Raw genomic sequence first — 7,738 nt, 5'->3', positions numbered from 1 at the left:
GACGCCAGTAGCAAAAGCTCCTTACCGATTAGCACCGACGGAGTTAAAGGAGCTGATGATGCAACTTCAGGAATTATTGGACAAAGGTTTCATTAGACCTAGTTCATCACCCTGGGGAGCTCCGGTGTTATTCGTGAAGAAGAAAGATGGAAGTATGAGAATGTGCATCGATTACAGAGAGCTGAACAAGGCAACAATAAAGAATAGATATCCGTTGCCGAGGATTGATGACTTGTTCGATTAATTACAAGGTTCAAGTTATTTTTCAAAGATCGACCTCAAGTCAGGATATCATCTGTTGAAAGTAAAAGAGCAGGATATAGAGAAGACTGCATTCAGAACATGATATGGACACTGCGAGTTCTTGGTTATGTCGTTTGGACTAACCAATGCTCCAACAACATTCATGGATCTGATGAATAGGGGTTGTAATCCATTCCTTGATAAATCTGTGATAGTGTTCATAGACGACATTCTGGTTTACTCGAAAAGCTATGAGGAGCATGGCAGACACTTGCGAGAAGTGTTAGAAGTTTTGAAGAAGGAGAAGCTGTATGCAAAGTTCTCCAAATGTGATTTTTGGATTAGAGAATTCCAATTCTTGGGTCACGTGGTCAACCAGGAAGGGATAATGGTTGATCCAACAAAGATTGAGACTGTAATGAAGTGGGAACAATCGAAAAGTCCCATAGAGATCCGAAGCTTTTTAGGATTAGCCGGATATTACCGAAGATTTATCCAAGGCTTTCCTCGATCGCTAATCCATTAACAACTTTGACCCACAAAGGAGCCGCTTATGCGTGGAGTGATAAGCACAAAGAAGCATTTGAGTTGCTAAAGAAGAAGCTATGTGAGGCACCGATTTTATATCTACCTGACAGAGTTGAAGACTTCGCTGTCTATAGCGATGCGTATGGAGTTGGATTGAGTTGTGTTTTGACCCAAAGAGAAAAGGTGATAGCATATGCGTCCCGATAGCTGAAGGAGCATGAAAAGAATTACCCGACTCATGATTTGGAGTTGGCAGCGGTAGTCTTTGCTCTAAAAATATGGAGACATTATCTCTATCGTACGAAGTGCAAACTTTTCACTGATCATAAGAGTCTCCAATATCTCTTTAATCCGAAAGAATTGAATATGAGGCAATGATGCTGGCTAGAGTTACTCAAGGACTACGACTGTGAGATACTTTACCATCCTGGTAAAGCAAATGTTGTTGCTGATGCTCTCAGTAGGAAAGTCAATCTTGAAAGAAAAAGGCCACGGGCGTTGAGAATAGAAGTTGTCTCGACCATAGTGGAAAGTATAAAGAAAGCTCAAGAGGAAGCCTCTGAGAAGAATGACCGAAAGGGAGAACGTTTGGGAAAAACATTGGTGTTCGGTGTAAACAGTCATGGACTAAAGGTGTTCCAAGATCGGATTTGGGTACCTAAGTCCGGAGGAATTAGAGATCTTATGATGGAAGAAACTCACAAAACCATGTACTCGATTCATCCCGGTGGCACTAAATGTATAGGGACCTGAAACCCTATTACTGGTGGCCGACAATGAAGCTTGATATAGAAAAGTATGTGGCTGAGTGTGTGACTTGTGCGAGAGTTAAGGCACAACATTAGAAACTGTATGGGAGTTTGGACCCTTTTCCTGTACCTATGGGTAAATGGGAAGACATTGCCATGGATTTTTTCACTAAACTGCCCAAAACAAAGAGTGGTCACGACATGATTTGGGTGGTCGTTGATCACTTCACCAAGAGTGCGCATTTCATAGCAGCCAATGAGAAATGGTCTATGGATAAGCTCGCGAATTCTTTTGTGAAGGAAATTGTGAGGCTTCACGGTGTTCCGTTAACGATTGTGTCAGATCGTGACAGTCGTTTCACCTCGCGATTTTGGAGAAGTCTACAAGAGGAATTGGGTACCAAGTTGTGTTTGAGTACAACTTACCATCCACGGACTGATGGTCAGAGTGAACGAACGATAAAAACACTTGAAGATATGCTGAGAGCATGTACCCTGGAATTCCAAGGTAACTGGGATGAACATTTCGTTTAAAGTTCTTCAGAGGATTGGGAACCAAGCTTACAAGCTAGAACTACCAGAAGAACTGAATGGTATTCATAACACTTTTCATGTGTGTTATTTGAGGAAGTTCACAGGAGAAGTTCCTGATATAATTCCAATTTCTGAATTGAGAATTGATGAAAACAAGAGTTTAATTGAAGAACCAGAGGCAATTGTTGACCAAAAGACTAAGAAGCTTCGACGCAAGATGGTCAAATAAGTGCTTGTCTGTTGGAAACATTCGAATGGGCCAAACCTCACCTGGGAAACGGAGAGTGACATGTTGAGTCGCTATCCGCATTTGTTTGTTGATGTGTGACTCCGGGGATGGAATCATCCTAAGGGGGAGAGAATTGTAACGCCCGTGTTTCCAGGCTAGGCATTATTGTTGATGTAATAGTCTAGGTTAACCCTTGTAACTCTTTTTGAAGTATTAATGATGAAATATTTGAGTGTTATGTGAATTATGTGTTTATTTTCTTAATTATCATAATTTAATGAATTAAGAATAAAATAAGCGTCAAAATTAAAGTGTGAGATAAGCCCTATATCTTTACACAAAGTTGTATTGGTCGAAACAAGGATTCCGGAGATATAAAGAACGCTGAAATCCGAGTTATAACGAAGAAGTTATGACCTGTTGAAATTTCGCGACAAAACCGACACGATGCTGAATGACGTAAAATGTGAATTTGAAATAAAGCGATATTTAGCCTTAGTGATCTAAACAAAGGTTGTAGAGTACGTTAAACCGAGAGCGTGCATAAAAAGATCGTTCAAATCTGACTTCGCATGAGGAAGTTATGATTTTCCGAAGTTTCGACTTAGCAGTATGCAGCCCAAATACTCGGTTTGAGATCAAACAGTTTTTAGCCGAAACAATCTAAATGAGAATCGAAGATCTCGTCAATGGTAGTGCAACGGTAAAAAGACAGACGAAAATAGACACCGGATGAAGAAGTTATGAATTTATAACGGAGTTTTCTGTCCCGGACTACTAAAAATAAATAATAAAAATAAATTCAAAATCAGCCGACGGAGTCTGAATGAAAGTTGTAGAGCTTAGTCTCACCTATGCGTGGATAAAAAAGAACTTCAAAAACGGAGCTCGTATGCGAAAGTTACGCAAGTTTGAAGTCTGCTTAATCGAGTACGCCCAACGTAATTTTGGAGTACGACCAGCGTACCCGGAACCGCCTCAGCTACGCATGCAATGACGTCGCGTACGCCCAGCGTAAGGATTAGTATGCCCAGCGTACAGAGTACGCCCAACGTACCTAGATTTACGCCTAATGTAATCCAATTTTCAGTACCCTATAAATAGAATGCGAGGGCAGCCAGTTTCTTTTGCCAAAATCTCTTCCCTCTCTCCCGTTTTACCTCGTTTTGCGTGCAAGAAATATCCCGAAGCCCCGGTATCATTGCCGAGTCCCGAAACAAGTCCTGAATCCCCAAAGATCCCGAGAAGTAAAATTCCTGAGTCGAAGCTCTGCCTGCGAGGAGCCCGGTTTTTGTGAAGATCTTCCAGATCTACCGAAGAATACTACTTCTACAAGCAGTAGTGTTGTCCGATCATATTTTGATCAAGTGTGTGTGTAGTCATTTTCTTCTAACACATAATTATGAAGTATTTTATACGAAATACGTGTTATGTGTATATTTTGTTATTATATGTGTGAATGTATATTCACTTTCTTCTACCTCATATATATGATTTATTCTCTATGAGATACGTGTTATGTGTATGTGTCTCATCTATTGCTTGGAATATGTATTGAATGAGAATTCTATACAGGTTTTAAACTATATATAAAAATATATATTTTTATCTACTAATATGCTGGGTAGAACATGGGTAGATAGTTGATGTGTGATAAACAGATGAGAGGCCTCAATGTTGTTTTTGATTCAATCGTCTAGCGGAGTTTAGATGACGACCACTGACTTTTCTAGACAGTCCTATGGAACGCTAGCAGGCTCGCCACCTGTAGGTGTTAATGAACTTGGGTGTTCATTCGCTGTACTCCATCCCCCTCATGATTGCCTTATTTGACATATATTGCTGGGAAACCCCCGAGTGCATGTGTTGTCGCCCCGATGAAATATTCTTAGACTAGGTCCCTTGTGTTAGTTGTTTTAGAGATATAAAGTGAGAATAACGGGAATGGGTAATTGGGTTATTGTTGGTTAATGAAAATAAATTTAATTACTTATTGTGGGTTGAAAACCCTATATGCTCACCAGACTCCCAAACCTGACCCACTCAGTTTTCTTTGTATTACAGGTAGTGGCGCCAGAGCATAAGGTGGATGACTTGTCAAGTTATTTTTGGATTATAGACCTATTGTTGTAAATAATTGTTGTAAGGTCTGTATTGAAATGTTTATGCTTTTGGTCTGTTTATCGGAACATGACATCCCAAGTATTGTAATATAATGAAAAATACATTTATTTAAGAAATGCTTTGGTAAATCTTATCTTTATCATATTTCATTTTGGGAACAAATTCCGCAATTGTTTTAATCAAAGGATTACTCTGAAATTATTTTAAAAACATAAATAAAACCGATCTTTTCTAGCCGTGATTTTGGGGATGTCACATCCGACGAGCGGTGATAACCACCACCTTCCTCCATCACCATTGATCGCAACTTGGTTTTAGATCTAAAGTCAAGAAGGTGTTTCAGCTTCGCTTTCTCTCTCTAAAACACAAAACGAATCAGATCTGGTGCGATTTGGTTAGATATGTTACTCGACCTTATCACTACCGACCACCACTTAACATCGGCTATTTAGCTTCGTTGGAACACCAAAAAACGTCACACTCTACTGTGAAGTCCATATCTAGTTTTTCTCCTGATCTTCGACATCCAGATTTGATGGAATACAAGAAAACTTCTCCGATTTGCTTCGACTGAACAATAGATCTGACGGAAATCAACAACAACAGATCTGACATCAAGATCTGATGTTACCATTGTCGATTTGACTCCACCTCGACCACAAACGACGTCGCACCACCGTTATTGCTGCCTACCATCAATGCTCATGGATCTGATGCAAGGGAACAATCTCAGATCTAGATATAATATGCATTGAAGGTGTTTGATGAAATGCTTCACCAAAAACAAGGTATGTTTTTAAACATTGAATAATATGAATAAGTTTCTGAACTAGTTTCTTAAGCTGTGAATAAACGTTTTTTTTTATAATTATTAAGTTGTTAATACTTGGATTTTATACATATATGCTTGTTTCAATTAGAAAGAAATTTAAGCTATAAATGCATGATTTTTTATAAGTATTAGACTGTGAATACATGATTTTTTGTAAGTATTAATTTGTGAATGAATGATTTTTTTTCATAAGTTTTAGTTGTGATTAAATTAATTTTTTATAAGTTTAATCAGTATAGGTATGAATTTTTATAAGTTTTAATGTAAATTTAAACGTGTTTTCATTGTATTAGTGTTTTCTCAAATAATATGAATTTATGTTTTTTAAGTTTTGAATTGTGATGAGTGTGTGAACTGCAATTTAATATAACATCCAAGCTCCAAAAATCATCAGATGTAATTTTTAACTTGTAAATATATTTTATTAAAATGTGAGTTTGTATTAAATTATGAATTAAATGTATTAATTTGTGAAATGAGTAAAATAAGCTGCTAATTTTTTTAGGGATTTATTTTTGCTTCGAAAATATAAGATGAAAGAAGCATTATATATAGATTTTATTTTCTCTAATTTTGAATAACATGTAAAATTTAAATTGTGAATATTATATAAATTAAAATTTAAAAGAAACACTATCACACATATATGAAGGTATAAATATAAGTACTAAGTACAAAATATGGATGTGAATGTATAGTTTTTCTGTATTAAACTGTGAATTTAATATATTAAGCTGTTAATTTTGTATATTGACTATATTAAGTTGTGAATTCTTTTATGAATTTTATGTTAAAATATAAATATTTGTATTAATTTTCTTGTGAGTATTTTTTTTGTGAAGTAAATATGTAAGAATGTATTAGTTTTTATAATTGTTGCATTAAACTCTAAATTGGTGAATTAATATGTAAGAATATATTAGTTTTTATAATGTTGACATACATGGATGGTGCTGACATCTGGTAGTTGGTGGTGGTGGTAGAGTTTGAGTTTGACTTTCCTAAATTAGTGAATTAGTGATATTAGAACAAATTACTGAAATCGTACCTATAATTTGCTTAAAATTACGCATTTGGTCCCTAACTTTTTTTTGCACTCGAATCATCCGTACTGTTTGTTTTTGTTTCGCTTTTCATCCCTGTGAAACTTGAAAAGACTATAATACCCTTACTTATTTACCTTTTCAATTTATTTATTATTGATTTATTAAAAATTATTTAATAAAACATATGGTTCCCACCATCCATACCATTCTCTCTCTTATCGACCACCTTGACTGTTAATAAAGATCAAACACCACTCCGCCAACACCAACCTCCATTGCCATCGTCCATCGCTACCGATTGTCGTCGTCCACCGCTACCAGCAGCAACAACCGTGACTGCCATCGTCCATCACCACTTGTATGTCATTCCATTTAGAAACTAAACATGTGAATGAAAACCATAAATCTTACTTATAAAACCAAACTCATAAATCATGCAATCGATGCTCAATCAAACCCAAAAAAACTTCCCCAGAACAGGCCAAGAACTTGAATTCGAAAATGGTGGATGAAATCAAAATCTTGGAAATCATAGATGAATAAAAAAACCAGAAATTCTGGGTGAAATCAAAACCCTAGAAATCACAGATAAAAATAAAAATCAAAATCAAAATCAAACCATTTTAGAACCAAACTTGAACCTGATTAATCCAAAAATTAAATCCAAAAATTAAATCCAAAAATGGTGTTATAGTCGTTACAGAAATCAAATCCATTAAAATCCTAATGAAATTCAGATCAAATGTTTTTGAATCCACAAACCTTTCTCCGATTAACTTAAATCCCCAAACCAAAATATAAAATTAAGTCCCTAATTGAATCTTATTACCCAAATCAAAATCAAAACCCTGTTGGTGGCGATGGTGGCTTACTCGTTAAAGACATTGTCAGAAAATATAGCGGTGGTGGCTGGTGTAGGGTTCGAGCGAAACAGAGAAAGAAAGAGATGAGATGTAGTTGTATAGAGGAGGAACGTTGGTGATGTCTTCTTGTTCTCGGTCTTCTTCCGGTAATGATGGATCTCCAGCAGGAGGTGACCGGTGTAGAAGAGAGATGCACCGGAGGAGTAAGTCAGCGAGACAAAGAGGAAGGAGATGAAGGAGACGTGGTCGCAGGATAAGAATGAGTTTTATTAGGGTGTAAGTGTGTGGTTGTACATCAGGTTTAAAAGCGTTGTACATTTATTTATATTAAAACAATAAAAGAAATAAATAAATACTAATAATAAAAATTTATAAATAAGGGTATTATAGTCTTTTCAAGTTTTGCAGGGATGAAAAGCGAAACAAAAACAAATAGTAAGGACGATCCGAGTGTAAAAAAAATGTTAGGACCAAATGCGTAATTTTAAGTAAACCATATGGCCGATTTCCGTAATTTGTTTGTGATATTATAATTGTATTAAACTGTGAATTTCGTGTACTAAACTATGAATGGACTGTATTAAATTTTG

The sequence above is a fragment of the Lactuca sativa genome, chromosome 4 (assembly GCF_002870075.4).
Source record: "Lactuca sativa cultivar Salinas chromosome 4, Lsat_Salinas_v11, whole genome shotgun sequence".
Lineage (NCBI taxonomy): Eukaryota > Viridiplantae > Streptophyta > Magnoliopsida > Asterales > Asteraceae > Lactuca > Lactuca sativa.
Note: the sequence above shows the minus strand (reverse complement) of the source record.